The sequence below is a fragment of the Lissotriton helveticus genome, chromosome 7 (assembly GCF_964261635.1).
Source record: "Lissotriton helveticus chromosome 7, aLisHel1.1, whole genome shotgun sequence".
NCBI lineage: Eukaryota > Metazoa > Chordata > Amphibia > Caudata > Salamandridae > Lissotriton > Lissotriton helveticus.
In genome coordinates, this window is record NC_136068.1 from 1,564,896,465 (window position 1) to 1,564,915,828 (window position 19,364).

General features: G+C 43.4%; 1 protein-coding gene across 1 annotated transcript in view; it reads right to left on the reverse strand.

Moving 5' to 3' along the window:
* Positions 1 to 19,364, reverse strand: part of LOC144769579 (immunoglobulin superfamily member 1-like) — a 440,561-nt gene that overhangs the window by 403,449 nt on the left and 17,748 nt on the right. The gene's annotated exons all lie outside the window — the stretch shown is intronic.

Consider the following 19,364-nt stretch of genomic DNA (forward strand, 5'->3'; position numbering starts at 1 on the left):
ATGTTCTACTGACTTGCATTTTCCCTAGTCTATCGATTTTTTTGGCGTGGCAGGCGGTGGGACAGCGAGGGGTGATTTGGTTTCTCTTACTGTTTTTCTGGTCTCTCACCACTGGCATATTTTAACGTTTTCTTGTTTCTAGGACATTAATAGGTTTTATCATTACGTTATGTTATCGTTTCTTTGTTCGTTGTTTAATAAAAGTTCATGTTCATCAGTGGCCTACTGATTTTCGTTTTCCTATTTTTTTCTTTCCAGGTTGTTTCATGGTAAAGTTTCTGTTAACAGGATACAGTGATCACTTCGTTATTATTGCATATGTCCTTTTCACTAGGGGTGCTCTCTGGTCGGGCCAGATGACGTATCTCTAGTAAATGGTCCGGGTGAAAAAGGTGCATCAATCAGTGGGGAGTAGATAGGCATGACAGATTACAACGGGGGAGAACGGTCCGCATTACGTACCCTTTCACTACTTGCAAAGATTTTCCTACGTTTATTTGCAAACAGGGAATACCTCCAAAAAGAACTAATTCCCAAACAGTCAATGTTCGGACAATCAATCAATCAATGAGGAATGAAATAGGTACGACGTGTTAAAGGCTTGCGTTACCTACCCTTCACTATCTGCAAAGGGAGATAGAATATTCCTATTCTTCCTCGTTTGCAGGTAGAGAAGATCGTTAAGAGAATTAACTTCGAACAATTCAATGCTCGATTGAAACAATCAACAAGGGGTACTGTGAACACAAATGAACGCCGCTTATATACATACGCATTGCTATTTTCAACAGGTTGTTCCTAATGTTTCTATTTTAGCGAGGTCAAAAGAGATCCCATTAGTGGCCTACTGATTTTGCTCGATTCCTTTTGTTTTTTTACACGATTTTTCGCTATCTGCAAAGACTAAACAGAGTATTGCGACTCTGTGCTTGTTTGTAAATAGAGAATGAACCAAAGAGAACAATCAATCAAATGGAGAGAGAAGCAGGCACGACGGATTACAAAGGGGGAAAGGGCTGCGTTAACTACCCTTCACTATCTGCAAAGAGAGAGTACTCCTAATAGAAATGAGGGGTGGGGGGCAGCAATCAAAGCAGATCAGTGTGCATAAACACGAAAAAAAAAATTCTTACCACGTACTTGACATTCGACAGCTTATGATATTTGCTATTAAAAAACCATTGAAATTCACTGAAAAAACCATAGGTTATAGACCATATATAGTTAGGAATTAGCATTTACAAAACCTTGAAAATTCACTGAAAAAACCATAGGTTATAGACCATATATAGTTAGGAATTAGCATTTAAAAAACCTTATTTTACTCACACAAAACCATTGAAATTCCATATATAGTTAGTTGCACTAACTATATATTGCGCACCCGCAATCCACTGCTGATGATGTCACATATTACATCATTCATGACATGGTCAGTGACATCACTGATGACATCACTGATGACATCTCAAATGACATCACTGATGACATCTCATTTGACATCAATGACCACATCACTGATGATATCATTCATGTGACAATACAATGCATCTCCTCACATTTTAATATAACCTCTGTTTCACCCAGTGTTAAAAACAGAGTATAATTTTTGAAACCATTGACACACCAATACTAGTTACTACATACGTACTCACTGATTCCTACGTCTACACACACATTCACTCATTCACCCATACAATCATTCATACATACAATCACTCATGTTTACAACACAATCATATGCACTCATACACCTATACAGACACTCACACTCTGCCACTCATCCATGGAGTTACTCACACACCTAGTCAGTCCTGTAAAGAATCAATCACACTTCCATTTTCTACTCTATACAGTTAAACATAGAGCACCTTACGTTTTCAACCATATACTAACACATACTTACTCTCTTATACAATCATTGATACAAGTACACATTGATCTGTACAGAGTCACACACCTCCCATCCAGCCACACACACACTCAGTCTCCCATGCAAATACTTGGGCAATCAATCAATAACCCATATAGTTACTCATATAGCTACTGATCAACACATGCAGCAGTTTACAGAACAACAGACATAATGATGCACAAATTAAGACAGTTTAGTCACTAACCCATGCACTCAGTGAGACACATTTAATCACTCACTCATACATTCAGTCATGCACCTACTAAATCCTTTGTCCAGACACTTATACTTCCACTCATTCTTCAATATGTAAGACACATTTTAACTTTACAGAAACATACAGTCACTGGATGTTGTCATCAGTGATGTCATCAGTGATGTCATCAGTGATGTCATTTGAGATGTCATCAGTGATGTCATCAGTGATGTCACTGACCATGTCATGAATGATGTAATATGTGACATCATCAGCAGTGGATTGCGGGTGCGCAATATATAGTTAGTGCAACTAACTATATATGGAATTTCAATGGTTTTGTGTGAGTAAAATAAGGTTTTTTAAATGCTAATTCCTAACTATATATGGTCTATAACCTATGGTTTTTTCAGTGAATTTTCAAGGTTTTGTAAATGCTAATTCCTAACTATATATGGTCTATAACCTATGGTTTTTTCAGTGAATATATATATATATACATATATATAATATATATATTATATATATATATATATATTATTCGTTTTGTATAGCGCTAGCTGGACCCAAGGGTATCAGAGCGCTTCACAACAGGTACAACAATGTGCCTTATCGGCGAAGGAAGGTTCCACATCTGGACAACTTAAGGGCATTGCAAATAACATAATCGTACAGATCATAAGGTCTATGATCTTCCCCATTCAGTTCCGGTGGACTCAAGGAAGAGGGCTTTGAGTAAAGTCTTGAATTTCGGGAAATGGGAGGTCATTCTGATGTGGGGAGGGATGGCGTTCCATATCCTGGGTGCATTGCCCTCAAAGGATTTCCTTATAGTTTTGCGTTTCCGCGATTTCAAAGGAATGAGAAGAAGCGTGTTGGAGCTTCTGAGGTTCCTGGACTGGCCAGCCCTTTTGAGTTTCGCGGTCAGGTATTCTGGTTTGCCTGTGTGAAGGGCTTTTTGTGTAAGACATGCTGTTGGAAAGTTGGCTCGTTGTTCAATAGGGAGCCATTTCAGATCCTTGAGCGCGGGAGAAATGTGGTCGAATTTCTTGGTTCCCGTGACCATCTAGCCACGGAATTGAGGGTGATTTTCAAGGGGCCTAGGTGGGATTTAGCTGAGCCGGTCAGGGCTGCGATTCCATAGACAATTCTGGAAAGCACCAGTGCTTGAGTGGCCTGTTGAAGGTCCTTTGGAGGCAGGAAGGTTTTTATTTTGTAGAAAAGTTTCAGATTGAGGAAAGCGCTTTTGGCGGAGCTCGCGATGTGTTTTTTCATGTCTAGTTTGGGGTCTAAGGTGATACCTTGGGACTTGACCGAATCTTTCGGCTTGAGGGTGCCATTGAGGGCGTTGATGGCTTTGAGCCATTCTTCAATTTGGGGGTTTCTCTGTTGGAGATAAGTAGAACTTCAGTTTTTTGTTTATTAAGCTTCAAGTGGTTCTGTGAGAGCCATTGTTGAACGTCTTTGAGCGTGTCATTGAGTTTGAGAATGTCGTCCATGGAGGTGGTTTCCAGATAGAGCTGCGTGTCATTAGCGTAGAGGTGGAAGGGGATGTTGGAATTCTTGAGTATTGTGGTGAGGGGTTCCAAGTAGATATTGAAGAGTTGGAGGGAGAGTACTGACCCTTGTGGGACTCCTCTACTGACGGGTAGGGGGTCGGATTCAAAGTTTTTGATTTTTATTCTTTGTGAGCGATTGTGTAGAAAGGAGGAGAACCAGTTTAGTACCGTCAATTCCAAGCCTGCTCTTTCTTGAAGGACTTTTAGGAGCAATGTGTGATCAACAGTATCAAACGCAGCCGATAGGTCAAGGAGAATGAGAAGGCAGCAATGGTCTGAGTCAAGTGATTTGTGTAGATCGTCTATGATGTTTAGGATGGCAGTTTCAGTGCTGCCTCCCTTTCTGAAACCCAATTGGTGGGGCTCAAGGAGCTTGATGTTCTCTAAGTGTTGGGTTAACTGTGGGAGAACACATTTTTCCAGTGTTTTGGATAAGAGAGGAAGGTTTGACACGGGTCTATAGTTGTTCATATCTTCCGTGTACAGCCCTGGTTTTTTTAGTAACGGCATGTCTTGGCCAACCTTGAGGCAGTCTGGGATATTTCCCGAGCTCAGCGAGCTGTTGATGATTTTGCACCAAATTGGGGCTAGGGTGTGTTTCAGGACTTTGGCCAGATTTATAGGAAGCTGATCCAGGGAGTGGGATGATGGTTTGGCGTTGGCGATCAGGGTGACGATCTCTGCTTCCTGTATCGGCGTGAAGACGGACCGTTGAGTGGGCGGGATCAATAAGGTGTTGTCAGTCAGTGATGGAGTCTTGGTCTCCCTGAGAAAAGAGGGGTTTGTGCTGAGAGAGAGGTCGATCTTGATGATTTTTTCGTTAAAAAAGCTGGCAAAAGTGTTGCATTGTTTTTTGGAGGACACTGAATCGGATGTGATAGGTTTGGATGTTTGGCTTCTGATGATGCTGAAGAGCTCTTTGGGGTGATTTTTAGCATTTATCTAGAGCGGAGCAGAAGAAAGAAGATTTTTTGTCCTTGATGAGTTTGTCTTGAGTTGTTCGCAGTGATGGGTGGAGGACTGGTCCTCCAGATTCTTTCAAGGGATCTGAGAAGTCTTCTTTCATCATTGATGTCAGAGGTGAACCAAGATCTCGATGGAATGTTTCTGGTTTTTTTTAGTTTCAAGGGCGCCAGGCGGTCAAGGGTGGCGTCATGTTGGAATGGTAGAGAGAGGTGAGATCTGTGGTTGAGAGGTGCTCCGTCGTGTTCGGAAGAAGAGTGCTTAATTCTTCTTCTAGGATGTTCTGTGGGACTTGGGCAATATTCCTGATCCAATTGGAAGGAGCTTATTTTATGTGTCGAGTTGGCGCTGGTTGGTTGATACGGAAAATAATTAAGTGGTGGTCTGACCAGTCTACTGGAATGATATAGTCAATGGTGATTGTGTAATTGTCCGCAATGATTGCGCCGAGTATCGCTCCTCTGTAGTGTGTTTCTTCAGAGCAGTGTTGTGTCAGATCGTTTTCTAGCAGAAGGCTGTTGAGGGATTGGGTGAGCGGGTTATTTGTTTCGTTCCATCTGATGTTGAGATCGCCCAGGATTATGTTGTTGGCGTTGTTGAGCGCGTATTGGGTGATTAGGTCAGAGAGTTGCATTCCGAATTCCTTTGAATTGCCTGGTGGGTGGTAGAGGAGATGGCAAAGTATTGAGCTCTTTGCTCAGGATTTGATGTTGATAGAGAGGCATTCGAAGGAGCTGTACAGGCATGATGAGCTTTCAGTGATAGCGAGGTTAGTCTTATGAATGATAGCTACACCTCCACCTCTCTGCTTATGGTCTTTGTGAGTGATTGAAAATCCTGGTGGTACCAGCATGTCCATGATGGGGCCTGACAGGGAGTTGAGCCAGGTTTCTGTGATAAAGGCTACATCAATATCATGTGAGAAAATAGCTTCTGCTAATTCTGTTGCGTGTTTGGAGGCAGATTTGCTGTTGATGAGCATGCTTCTGATGCGAGGTTCTTCATCAGGCAACGACTTGCTGAGTTGGGCTCTGGTTAGAGAGGTTAGGTGTGTCGGGGGTCTGGGGAATCTAGAGGGGGATGTTCCCTGCCCACTCCTGTAATTACTTGAATAGAGGACTTGGGTGAGGAGGTCAGCCTGGGGCCCTGTGTAAGGGAAGGTGGAGTCCCTCTCTGTGAATGCTGTGAGGTGCTCTGGTCGGGGGTCGCGGGGTGGACGTAGGATGAGGCGAGTGTGATCACTTCCTGGGGGGAGAGGGAGGATTTCACTCTTCTCGGTCTGTCTGTTCGCTTCTCTGCCTCTGGTATAGTGACGTGTAAGAACAAGCTGGTGGGGGCGAGGGTCGGGATGGAAGGAGGCAATTTGGGCAGTCTGGGGAGGGCGGGGGTAGGGGGTGAGCGGGCTGTTGGGTGGACACATCGATTTTGGCTAGAGAAGAAAGGGTATCGTTCATGCCTCGGACCAGCGTTTTGAGCTGAGCTTCCAGAAGGGTGAGACGGTGCGATATATTATTTGTGTGAGTAGAAGGAGGATGGAGGATGGTGTTCTGTGTTGGGGGTGGGTGTGCGCATGAACCGATGTTACTGGTATGGAACGGAGGGCATGGGTGAATTGACTCTGTGGTTTCGGTATGTGCTACCTGAAAGCTGTCTCGATGCGTCTGATAATTGGAGGGGGTGGGAGGGGGAGGGAGGATGTAGTTCATCGTAGGGGTGGAGTGTGCCGACTCATCATGAGGGATATGTGAGGGCGAACCACGGGTGAAGATATTTCTGGGGGGGATCGAGGGGGGAGGAGGAGCTCTTTCTAGTTGGGTGGTAGGCTGCACTGTGGGGGGTTGGGAGTGAGGGCCAGGGAGCCATTGGGGATGGGAATGTGAGTGGGGCTCTTCTCTAGTGATCTGACTATCGTTGTTGGGGGTGTGTGGTGTAGCGGTAGTGGGAGGACTCTCTAGTTGGGGATGTGAATAGGGCTCTACTCTGGAGTGATGATTGTGATTGGTGGTGGGGTGGAATTGGACGGTGGTAGGAGTTTTCTCTAGTAGGGTGGTAGGTTGCGCTGTCGGAGTATATGGGGGCGGGTTCTGGGGCGGAGGGAGAAGGGAGTGGGGCTCTACTGGAGAAGGGAGAAGGGAGTGGGGCTCTACTGTTGTGTGTTGAGTCTGAGTGGAGGGTGGGTAGAGTTGGGCGGCGGTTGGCACCTTCATAGCGGTGGATGGTTGGTGCTGGTTGGCATTAGTAGGCGAGGGGTGGCATGGTGGGGGTCTTCGAGCTGGGTCCTGTGACTTGCTAGGGGTTGGAGTTTAGCCGGACGAGCGTTCCGTGCTTGTGGCGGGGTAAGAGCGGAGGTCTTCTTTAACGTGAGGAAAACAGAGTCGAAGAACTCGAGGTTCTCATTTTTTGCTTGTATCAGGTTTGTGCCATTATCGAAAATGGTTGTGGAAATGGAGCCGGTGAGGGACTGGTGTTTTTGTAGGGAGATGGTAAGTTTGCGACTGAGTGCTGTGATGGTGGTTTTGGCGACTAGGAGGTGGGCATTAGGGCTGTTGATCCAGTCGTCCGGTCTGACGGTGTAAAAGATGAAGTCCATTTTAAGCTGCCTTCTAGATGGGCAATGGTACGTGTCTACGATAAGTGTTTCTGGGAATTGTATGATAATTTTGAGTTTAAGGAGTTTTTTAGCTTTGATAGAGAGTCTAAGGAGGCAAGAAATGGCGAAAGCATTTTGACCGTGGGGATTTAGGTAGTTCGTGGTTAGGCATGGGTATTCGTCCGAATGTATGGCTGGAGGCATCTTGGTTTGGTTGAGGAAGGAAGAGGGAATATCGAATGTGAGGGGGGGGAGCAGATAGTTGCAATGCAGGGGGTTGAAGTTCAAGGCGAGGGCTCTCCGGAGGAGAGTGCAATACTGTGGGATTCAATTTAGAGTGAGGTCTGCTAGTTCGGACCATCAGGGAAATAGACCACCTGCCAGGGTGTGTATAGATCTATGAGGGGGGGGGGGCAGGGGCCGGGCGGAGGTGCTGTGTTCTCCAACTTGGAGTAAGAGCTGTTTGTTATCTGGGGAACAATATGCCAGGAGCCAGCAAGTCTGTGAGAACTGGAATAACAGCAAAGAGGTCAGGCTGCCCTAGAGAAATAATGTGGGTTGGGGGCTCTGTAGCAGGAGTGGTCGTGCTGAGTCGTCTATTTTGCTAATGACCAGCTTGGTGATCTGAGGCACTTCACTTTTGCCTGGGGCTGTGTTGGTTTGGTTGGCATATGCAGGGGGTGGTAGTCTAATCCTCTCCTACTGCTATCCTCTCCTGCTGCTATGCAGGGGGTGTTAGTCAAATCCTATCCTGCTGCTTAGGAGATATATATTATATATTATATCTATATTATATATTATATCTTATATATTATAACTACATGTTAATTAGCAAAGATTATTTACTATTTGTCTTGTGCGGCAAGCCAGATCGCACAGAAACATAATTATTTACCTGTTGAGTGTTGGATCAATAGCAACGATTTTATACTGTTTAGCTAGCCAATACTTAACCAGTGACGTTTCTCTGCCATAAACCAGGTTGCCATCCAAATACTACAGAATTGATGCTATTTAGCTGGTGACTGGGTAAATAATGAGGTTCCTCTGCCATTCAAACAAGTCACTGCCTGCAATTTTTAAATTCAATATATTTGTAGATTTTGTAAACTCACACAACTGTAGATCTAGGCAAAGTTCCCTATTAATAAAGTTATGTGGGAGAGGTATCATGCAAACAGTAGAAACTTCATAACGTTTTAAAAATTTAGAACTTTGATGACATTTCTACACATATTTTCACATTCCACCACTCGACCTCATCGGCTACCTGCTGATACTGCCCCAGGGCTAGAAAAGTTCGACTGGAATCTTACTGTGCCTGAAGGAGCATTATTGGGAGGTGCCAACCTCTAGTTGGCTGTGGTAGGAACCGACAGGGGATCGCCTGCCATCATGCTTCTGGCAGAGCTGAGATCTAATCTTTGCCATGGGTCTACTGTTAAAACATAGGGGCCGATTCACAGAACTAACTTAAGACAAAATCCTAAACTTACTACTTTTGGTATTCACAGAAGACATTTAGTAGTAGTAAAGTTAGGATTTTGTCTTAAGTTTGACTTAAGACAAACTTAGGAAAAACTTAAGACAGACTTAAGACAGACTTAAGACAAACTTAAGACAAAATCCTAACTTAAGTCTATCTTGTCTGTCTCAAGTATGTCTTAAGGCAGTCAGTCAGTCAAAAATTCTTTATTTCGGTGTGAGCCATAAAAGAAGCAGCAAGAAAGAATACAATCACAAAATATTTAAAACCGTTAAAAACCAGAAAATGTCATTATTTACAAAAATGACAGTAATAAATAATTTAAAAATCATATCCGTTGTAAAAATTTTGTCCTTGCCCACCACATACGACACAAAAACCTAGAAACTGCAAATACGATGTGCAAGTCCGTGTTCACTTTTAAAAGTCTGTAGACTTCCTTACAGTGTCCGGAGCCCAAGTTCTTGCACAAGTTTATAAGCTCTTTCTGACGTATTTTGCCATATCCTCAGCAGAAAAATAGCATGTGCTGGTCAGTCTCCTCTTTGGCTGGACAAGCAGGGCAGCCCTGATCACGCCCAGGTACCCACTGATTAGTATATGCATTGAGTGGGAGACAACCATGTTAAAATTGTAAATAAAGTTTCCTAGCCAGAGTTGGATAAATAACATCAAGTACAGTCTCCAGCATATATGTACATTTCACATCTAGAAATATAGACACCTGGAGCCAGCCCTAGGCCTAAGATACAATTTGTCCATTTGAACATACCGATATCTTCTTATCAAGACCTTCCTGGTAATGCTTGCACAGGCTAATCTGGGATTCTCCCACAAGTCACAAAATCCTAGAGCAATTAAACAGTGTTTGACATACATAAGCCATGGAACTTCCTGTTCCCCGAAGTGCTAAGAATCTCCTCTAGCTCAATTATATATACAGCAAATTCCGAGGTAGCCCATAACCTCCGCCAGAAAAGAAGTGGCCTACATCCTACAACCTGGATGATTGGTCTTACTCCTCGGTCCAAGCGGAGAGGAAATAAAGGGGTGCTTGCCGGAAGACCAACTATTTGTCTAAGAAATTTGTTTTAGGTGATCAGCATTGGGTTAATGTTTGTGTGGCCCCATATCTCAGCACCATACAGTGTCGCACTTCTCACCTGTGTTTTATAAATCTCTAAGACGGGGCTCAAAGGTTTGTGATGAGTATTCCTGAAACTTTGGCCAAACCCCCCTTAAGTCTGTCTTAAGTTTGTCTTAAGTCTGTCTTAAGTCTGTCTTAAGTTTGTCCTAAGTTTGTCTTAAGTCAAACGTAAGACAAAATACTAACTTTACTACTACTAAATGCCTTCCATGCATACCAAAAGTAGTAAGTTTAGGATTTTGTCTTAAGTTAGTTCTGTGAATCGGGCCCTTAGCCTCTTTGTGGAAGTGGACTGTTTTAAAAAAACATACCTAGTGGCTTAGTCAATTCCTGCTTGCAATGTATATTTACCAATGTTAACTACAGATGTGCTACCAGAGGATGTGTCATGGAGCACATAAACATGAAGGACTTGCAAAAGGTTTTGTGACCAGTCTGTCTCACAGTAGTGGGCCCGCTAGCAATAACAAACAATAAATCTTCTGCAAGGCTTGTGGAGTAGCCTAAATTGAGTTAATAAAGATTAATAGTTTGAGGATATATTTTGAACTGCCCCGTAAGTTGATTCTGCTATATTTGAATGAATGGTATGCAACATTTTTGCTTGATGCTGTGGTAGTCAGAGGTTTACCTATGGCTGTCATAGGTTCCAGCAGATTTTTTATTAAAATATATAGAGAATTAATGTTGTCATGGCCACTTAGACTACTGCTACATTGTGAAGGTATGAAAAAAAAACAATTGATGGACACTATCAAACATTCACCTCAATACAGAGATATGGGCCTAAATCCATGTTGTTTTGCTTCTAATGTCATTCCCGTTTAAACTCAGCCATATGCAAATCAGTCTTGGCCCTGCTTCCCATGGGAACAGTCTAGACCAAACACCAGGCCAGGTCCTCTCTGGACAGAAACAAGAAGCCGTGCTATAGGGTGACCAACCATCCTTAAATTTCAGGGATCGTCCATAATTTGGATCTCACGTCCATTGTCCATGATGATCCCTTTTCCCAATGCCTTTTGTCTGTAATTTTGGGCACTGCAGGGAACAGCACCGTTGCCATGCATGTAGCTTCAATTCCCTGATGAGGCCACCTTGCACTCCTCCTCGGACCATAAGAGCAGCCCCACCCAGCCCTTTGTCATTCTCAATGCCAGCTGATTGCCACATACAGAATGACACTGGGCCAGTCTGGGCTGCAAAGCATGTGGTGTGCCTCTCCCAGCCTCCCTCAAGGGCAGTGCATTCTGTCAGATATGTGCAAAATCCCCGATGCTGCTAGGTGAGAATTCAGTTCAAGAAAGGAAGTTGGTTAAAGAAGTTAAAATGAAGGGGATAGAGTTTTTTCACAGTCTCATCATTTTAGAACTGATGCATTTTCGATATTATATTCAACAAATCCATGGTTTCTGCTTTCGTATTTTATGCCACTAACAACCATTGACAAATCAATAGTTCTGGTTGGTTATAGGTGTAAAGATACTTGTTGTGTTATGTATCGAGATAAATTGATAGAAGGAACAGTCGGGCGTACACTATACTAAGCACAGATATTTAGCGTAGGTGTTTTAAGCCACGCCCTTAATTACATCGAACACCCGCTTTTGAGAGACTGCCCTGTATTTTTCATACCGCTTAAAGCCCTGGAAACAACACCATGTCACAGTCACCTCATGGACTAGCACTGTTCATCAAGCACAACTTATGACTTCCACTTTTTCAGATTGCCTATGTGCAGGGGCATAGTGAACCCTACCCCTACCCCACCCCTTGCTTTAGGACAGTGCTTAATTTGTAAAATATGAAGTGCCAGGGCTCTGACCAGGAGGCCAGTGCAGCTTGCACCACCCATCGCCCTGGTCATTGCTGCCAAACCAACTACTAAACATCTCTCTCGCATGTAAATGCGACAGTTCAGATTATTCCAGGTACCTAAAGCTAAAGGAATTGCTTGGGAGGCAGGTATTAGCAATTTTAATGTATATTGTATTCCTAAACAACAGTTGTTCTGCTCATCTCTAAATTACAGGAGTACCGCCACCATGTGGTAGACTGTTCTATGTTATTTTTGATCATTATTTGTCATTTTTTAAGCGCATATATCACCCTTAGGTCTCATAGCGCTAGCACGTGCAGGAACCGGAAGAACAGAGAAAAGAAAACTGCTAGGGGGCAGGAACTCAGACTAGCAGGGTTTTGAGGGCTTTGAGGAATTTCATATGGTCAGTTTCCGTACGGAGGTGCATGGGCTGCAGGTTTCATATCGTAGGGGCGATTTTGGAGAATGATCTGCCACCATTCTTGACGGTGCGGATCTTTGGTGTGGTTAGAAGTTGTTTGCTCGCAGATCTAAGGGTTCTTATTGGTTGATATTTTATTAGTTTCTGTGCTAGATATTGAGGTCCCTTACTGTTTAGAATTTTGTGTATCAGACAGCATATTTTAAGGGTGATCCGCTTTTTTTGGGAAGCTAGTGAAGGGTCTTCAGACTGGGGCCGAGGGCGAGCAAGGGGGGAGTTTGAGGACCTGTTTAGCTGCTGTTTTCTGAAAAACCTGGAGCTTTTGTCAGGTGTGTTTCATTTATGGATGCTAACAGGGCATTGCCATAGTCCAGGCGGCTTATAATTAATCCCTGCACTAAAGGCATGCGTGAGGACAATGGGATCCATTCAAAGATTAAGGTTACGCATTAGCCCATAACATGTGCACACAACATGGTTGATGTGATCAGACATCGAGAGTTTGTTATCTATTATCACTCCAAGATTGGGGGCTGCCATTTTAGGTAAAGGGCAGGGGCTTAAGGTTGCTGGCCATCAGTCATTGGTCCATAACTGTTGTGCCTTTCCAAAGAGTAAAATCTCTGTTTTACCAGCTTTAAGTTGGAGGTGAATATTTGTCATCCAGTCATTGATGTCTGCCATACATTCCTTAAATGTAAGTTTCGTGGCGGTGGGATCTGGTCCAAGGGTGATTAGTAGTTCGGTGTCATCCGCTCACGACACTGTATCAAAGCCATATGCTTTGATTATTTTGGCTAAGGGAGATAGATACAAATTAAAAAGAGTGGGGCTTAGTATGGAACCCTGGGGAAAACCCTTTTCAAAGGGCTGGCACTGGAGGTGAAGGCTCCTATTTGGACTTTGGATGTACGGTCTGTAAGGTAGCTCCTGAGCCAGTTCATCGCTGGGTCCTCAACACCAAGCTCCCACAGGCGGCCAAAGAGGATGCTATGGGAGATGGTGTCAAAAGCTGCCGCCAGGTCTAGTAGGACCAAGATGGCAGATTGTCTGGCGTCAAGGCAGAGCCTGCTGTTATCGACTATCTCCAGTAGTGCCGTTTTGGTGCTGTGGAATGCCCGGAACCCGGACTGAGAGGGGTCCAGCAGGTTGTTGCTCTCTAGGTATTTAGATAGTTGATTGTTTACCAGTGCTTCCAGGACTTTTCCAAAAAGAGGTGGGAGGGAAATTGGTCGGTAATTAATGTGCTGTTTGGGATCCGCATTGGGCATTTTTAAGATGGGTCTTACTATGGCCTCTTTCCAAATTGATGGCACGGTGGACAGAGATAGCGAGTTATTGAACAGTTTTTTGAGTCTAGGTGAAAGGGCTAGTCCGATTTTGGATATAATCTGGGCGTAAGCTGGATCTGTGAGGGAGCCAGATGTTATCCTTGTGAGGGTTGCTAGAACTTCTTCCTCAGTGACTGCGCGGAATTCTCTAAGAAGGCTGAAATGTGGGGGAGAAATGCCCTGGTTTCTCTCTGTAGGCGGTGTTCCCGTTGGCTGTGGGAAAGAGCTATTGATGACATTTATTTTGTTCACAAAAAAGACTGAAAGAGAGTCAACCCACTCCTGCAAGGAGGTCTGTGTAGGTTGACAAGAGGGGGGCTTGGTAAATTCTTTCAGTATTCTATAGAGTTCTTTTTGTGAGTTCGATGCTTGGTTGAATCTATCCCCTAAGTAGTTTTTTTTGGCTGCAGCTATGTGGTCCATATAGGGCTGGTGCATTTTTTTATAGTCCTGTTTGTCTGTGGCACTTTGTATATGTCTCCATTTATGTTCTGCCTTTCTGGCAGCTAGCTTGTCACTTTTCAGGTCTGGTGTAAACCAGGGGGAGAGTTTAGGAGGACATTTGGCTTGTTTTACCGGGACAATTTTGTCTAGGGTCGAGGTGATAGCTTGCTCAAGCGATTTGGCCTCCTTATTGAGGAGATCTAATTCTTATGGAGGAAGGAGGGCAAAATGAGTGGAAAAGGAGTCTAAGTTGGATGTATGACGTTTCAACGCATGCTTTTACCACGCATGCCTTTACAACGCAGGTATTACAACGCAAGTCATTACAACGACTGGATAGTGGAATAGTTTAATTTTCTATTCCAACTCCAGTCCCCGTGGATAGTAGGGAAGGTGTTGGATAGAAAATTAAACTATTCCCTATCCAACAGCGCCCTACAGCGAACGTCGTTGTAACGACTTTCGTTGTAATTCCTGCGTTGTAATGGGAGTGCGTGGTAAAAGTTTTGTTGTAAACGATGTTCCCCGTCTAAGTTTATTTTATTCCAGGGCCCACTTAGCCGTGAGTCTTTCACGGGGTTTTGTTGGGTAGGTATGCCCAGTATCTGAAATTTTAGGGCATGGTGGTCAGTCCATAGGACTGGAACTGACTCAGAATCAGAAGAAAGCTTTATTTCGATTGTGAAACAACAATCATAAAAAGCACAGATAAAAACATGAATAAAATCAATTTAAAATGCATCACGTGTTCTTAAAAGACATACTAAAAGTCAACTAATAGTACATATGAAGGAAAGCAAACATCCTGATTCTAGATAACAATGCTCTTTCTCCGGTTAAGAATAGTTTTTAAAAACATATATAGCCTCCCAGCAACATGTTCATTGTCCATGAGCTGAAGCTTCATAAAAGCAGGACAACATTGTCTCAGCCCCCATTTCCGTAAAATTGGTAAGATCCAGACCTTTCTTGTCTCCCGGTATAATTTACAAAATAAAACAATATGTATAGATGATTGGGGTGACAGGTTGTCACATCGGCAAGGTTGTAACTCGTTAGCCCAATCATCAAAGGTGGGAATGAAGACAAGCCTATGTATTGTACCCAGTCTAAATCCTATTAATAGGAACCTGTCATAGACACCCAGTACAAAAACTTGGTATGTCTGCAAGCTAAAAGTTGTAAGAACCATCCGATGCTGCATCACGCTGGGCGTAGTTATTTCCCTTGATAGTCTTTGGGTCTCCAGATATGAGAGTACCTCTTTTCTGAGCTTTTTCCTGGTGATCAAGGTAATAGTGTCCGGGTTGATGAAACATTCCGATTTACCCATATCTTTCGTAAAATCTTGGATAAACTTAACCCAGGGTATCCTTTGTACACCATCCAAGCTCAGACTATCCTATAATAACGCTCTATTGAGGGTGGTTTCATCACACAACGAGATGCTGTGCCACAAAAGGATAGACTCTACTTTAATGAGGTCTGATATGTGTGGGAGGCCCAGGTCAGCATGTGAAACATAAGTGGGGGTACTGGAAGGGACTGATAAAACATATTTTAAAACATTGTTTTCAACTAATTGAATCGAGTTAGTATTCACAAAGCCCCAAATACCCGCCACATAAGTGGCAGTTTCTACACACTTAGCTTTACATATTTTTAAAAGCTCTAGAAGTGGTTTACGTCGCAGTTTTTTGCGAAGCTGGCTAGAGCGGACGTGGTTCTAATTAGTGCCAGCTTCTTTGCTTCAACTTCCTTAGCCCAGGTATCGTTATTACTAAATAGGATACCTAGATGAGAAAAACTCTTGGTGGCAGTGATCCGATTTCCTTCCACAAAGATATCCTTACGCTTTTTAATACCATGACCACATCTCATTATAAATGTTTTTGAGATATTAATTCTGAGGTCAAGATTGTTCATAAAATTATGGAAATTATTTAAGGTCTTCTGCAGGCCATTCTGGGTACGAGACAAGATCACAGCATCGTCGGCATTTAACAATGCTTGGATTGGGCGATTGCCTATCTGTGAAAAGTCATTGTCATCTTTGAGGAGTGCCTGCCCTAGGCTGTTAATATAAAGATTGAAAAGAAAGGGGGCTAGGACACAGCCTTGCCTAACCCCCCCTTCCTATTGGGAAGGCTGCAGAACGTACTCCTCCCAGTCCGAATCGCACATTTAATTTGGCTCCCTTATAGAGGAGACGGATAAAGTTAATAATATTTCTATCGACCCCCAGCAGTAACATGATCTCCCAGAGCTTTGAATGCCTTACGCAGTCATACGCTGCCAAGAGATCTACAAAGGCCAGATACAGATTACCCTTTTTAGCCCTGGTGTACTTTCCCATGAATATCGCTAGGTTTAGGCTCTGCTCCACAGTCCCTAAGCCTTCTCGGAAACCGTATTGAAGATCTGATAAGATTCGGTTTTTCTCAGCCCAGAGCTACAAGCGCTCTAAAATATTGCGGCCCACGACCTTGGCCATCGAGTCCAATAAAGAAATGGACCTATAACAAAGTGGATCCTGTCGATCCCTCTTTTTAAATATAGGGACGATAGTGGATTCCACCCAAGTTGGTGGAAAAGCGGCCTTACAGCTGGCATTTAGTAATTTATTTGAGTAATTATTGGAACCCACAAAGTGACATTGGACTTATACAGGTCCACAGGGATCCCATCCGGCCCTGAGACCTTCCCACCTGCACTTGCGGAGAGTGCCCTACTCACTTCGTCGATATTAAAATCTAGGTAAGAAGGCTGATTAATCAGTCCTGATTTTTCGCTAACTTGACCAATACCAGTACTTGTCCCGTTGTATATTTTAGAAAAATGATCAATCCATTGAACCTCTGAGATAGCTACTTCAATTGTTGGGCCCCCAGCAGGGGTCAGCAACGGTATTTTAACCGCTTTCCAGAAGGAGGCACTATCTTTTGAGTGTGCAGCTTTGGAAAGCCTCTCCAATGCCTCTTTTCTAAGAGCATTCTTCCTTTCTTGGAGAGCCAGTCTATAGTTCTTCCTCGCCTGCCTAATATTGATGATGTTCCTTGGTACATTATGCAGTTCTTGTTTCAGATGGGAATGTGCGCAAGAGCAATTTAAATCAAACCATCGCTGGATGGCAGGCTTTTTACCCCCACGTTTGAACATTACATCCCGAACCACAGTTGCCAAGTTTTGAAATGAGGACAGTATACTCTCAGGGGATGCTAATTCGTTCAGACAGATGTCAATGTCCGAACTACACCTTGTGATTATTGTTTTATTGACTACCTCAGGGTCCATCATATTCCAACGGATTGTATAACCATTTGTTTTGTCTAGTTCTAAGTTTACCAGGGCATCATCTATCTCCTGGTTCTTTCTCCCCTGGCCATTCACAACAAGAGTCAACGTGATACATAGAGGAAAGTGATCACTCAGGGAGATTGTATCAACTTTAAAAGTGAGTAATCTAGGGGCAAGACTGTTCAACAGCAAGATATAGTCTATTGTGGAGCAGTGGCCCCCACCATTATAACTAAATAGAAGATCTAAGGTGTGCCCGCTATATTGGTGGGACCTGTTACCAGTTGGTCATGGTCAAGAGTGTTAAGGCTGGAGGCAAGATCATCTGAGAGAGGATCGGATGGTAGATCTGTGTGGTAATTAAAATCCCCCAGAAGGAGTAAGTTGTCAGCGGCCAGGACATGTGGTGCAATTACCTCTGTTAAATGGCTGCTGAAGTGACTTTTGTTGCCAGGGGGTCGATGTTGGCAATTAGGTGCCGGTGTCGAGCGCTGGAAACCAATTAAGTGACGGTGCTTATCACCAGAAATACCCGGCTCAAATTAAGCACTGCTTTAGATACTACAGCGAGGGTGAAATACTTGATGGAAGTCTTCTGTCTGCAACTCTGCAGACAAAGGTTCAGCTCATAATTAATATGGAAAGGTGGACAAGTGAGTAAGTGAAGGGATCAGTGGATGGCTGGATGGATTAGTGAAAGGGCAAATGGATAAATGTAAGGACGAATGGATGGATAATGAGAGAAAGGATGGATGGATGAGTGAGTGGAAGGATGTATGAGGGAAAAGATAGATAGATGGGTAAAAGGAAGAATGAATGAGTGAAAAGATGGATGGATGAGTTAAAGGGTGGATGAGAGGTTAGTGAATGGGTGGATCGATGAGTGAAATGATGGATGGATTGATGAATTTGTTAGTGAAAGGGTGAATGGATGGACGGATGGGTGAAAGTGTGCATGCAAGGATGGATGAGTGAGCGAAAGAGAGGTTAGGAGGACAAAAGGATGGACAGATGAGTGAAGGAGTGAAAGGGTGGATGGATGAGAGAAAAGATGGATGACTGAGTGAAAGGGAGTGTAGATGGACAAAAGGATGGACAGATGAGTGAAGGCTGGATAGATTAGAGAAAGGATGTATGGATGTATATGAGTGATATAGTCAATGGATGAATTCATGAGTGGATGAGTAGATGGATGGGTGGGTAGATGGAAGGAAGGATGGCTAAGTGAAATAGTTGATGGAGAGAGAAAGGGAGGATGGATGGATAACTGAAAGAGTGAATGGGTGGAAGGAGGAGTGACTGGATGGATGAGTAAGTGAAATGATGGCTGGATGGGTGAAAGGGTAAATGGCTAGATGGATGAGTGAATGGATGGTGGATCAGTGGATGGATGAGTGTACAGATGGATAGGGTGAAAGGGTGGATGGATGAATAAAATGGTGCATGGAGGGATGAATTACTTATATACTATTGTGCTACTTCCTCTGATGTGCCTGTAAAACATACCTTTTGTAAAAAAGTATTTGTCCTGAATTTTTGTCCTCAATTTTGACCATTTGTCCTGAATTTTTATACTCACCGTCCTGAATTTACACCCGGCCAGTTGATCACCCTACCATGCTAGGTTGACTCCAGTGGCATGGTGATGACGCCTGTCGGGGTGGCAAATGCAACAAGCATTTGCAATGCAATAGGTCTCACATTTATGCGAGTTTAAGCTATTGGCATTGTAAATGACAGTGCATTTTATTTATGTTTTAAAAACCAAAACATAAATAAAAGGCATTGTCATTTACACTGCCAATAGCTCAATCTAGCGTAAATGCGAGACCTATTGCATTGCATATGCTTGTTTTCAATAGGCAGTGGATACCATATTTCTTGATCACACTGCAGTAGGATTAAAAAGATCACCGGATGGTTTAGCTGGATACTGTTTCTGTAATTGCATTAAGATTAACGACAATAAAACCAAAATCTGTGCTTTTGGTCTGTAAATTGCCCAAGACTGGACAATGGCGAATTGAAAATCAAAAGGTTTCTTCGTATAAGTACCTCGGGATGTGGTTTTCTGACGATGCTGCTCCACACCTCAGAAACAGGCAAAAAAAAAAGATATCACCCTGTCTTTGACCATCACTTGTATGAAATTGTTCAAAGAGCTAACAGGGCAGATTTAAGCAAATTATGCAA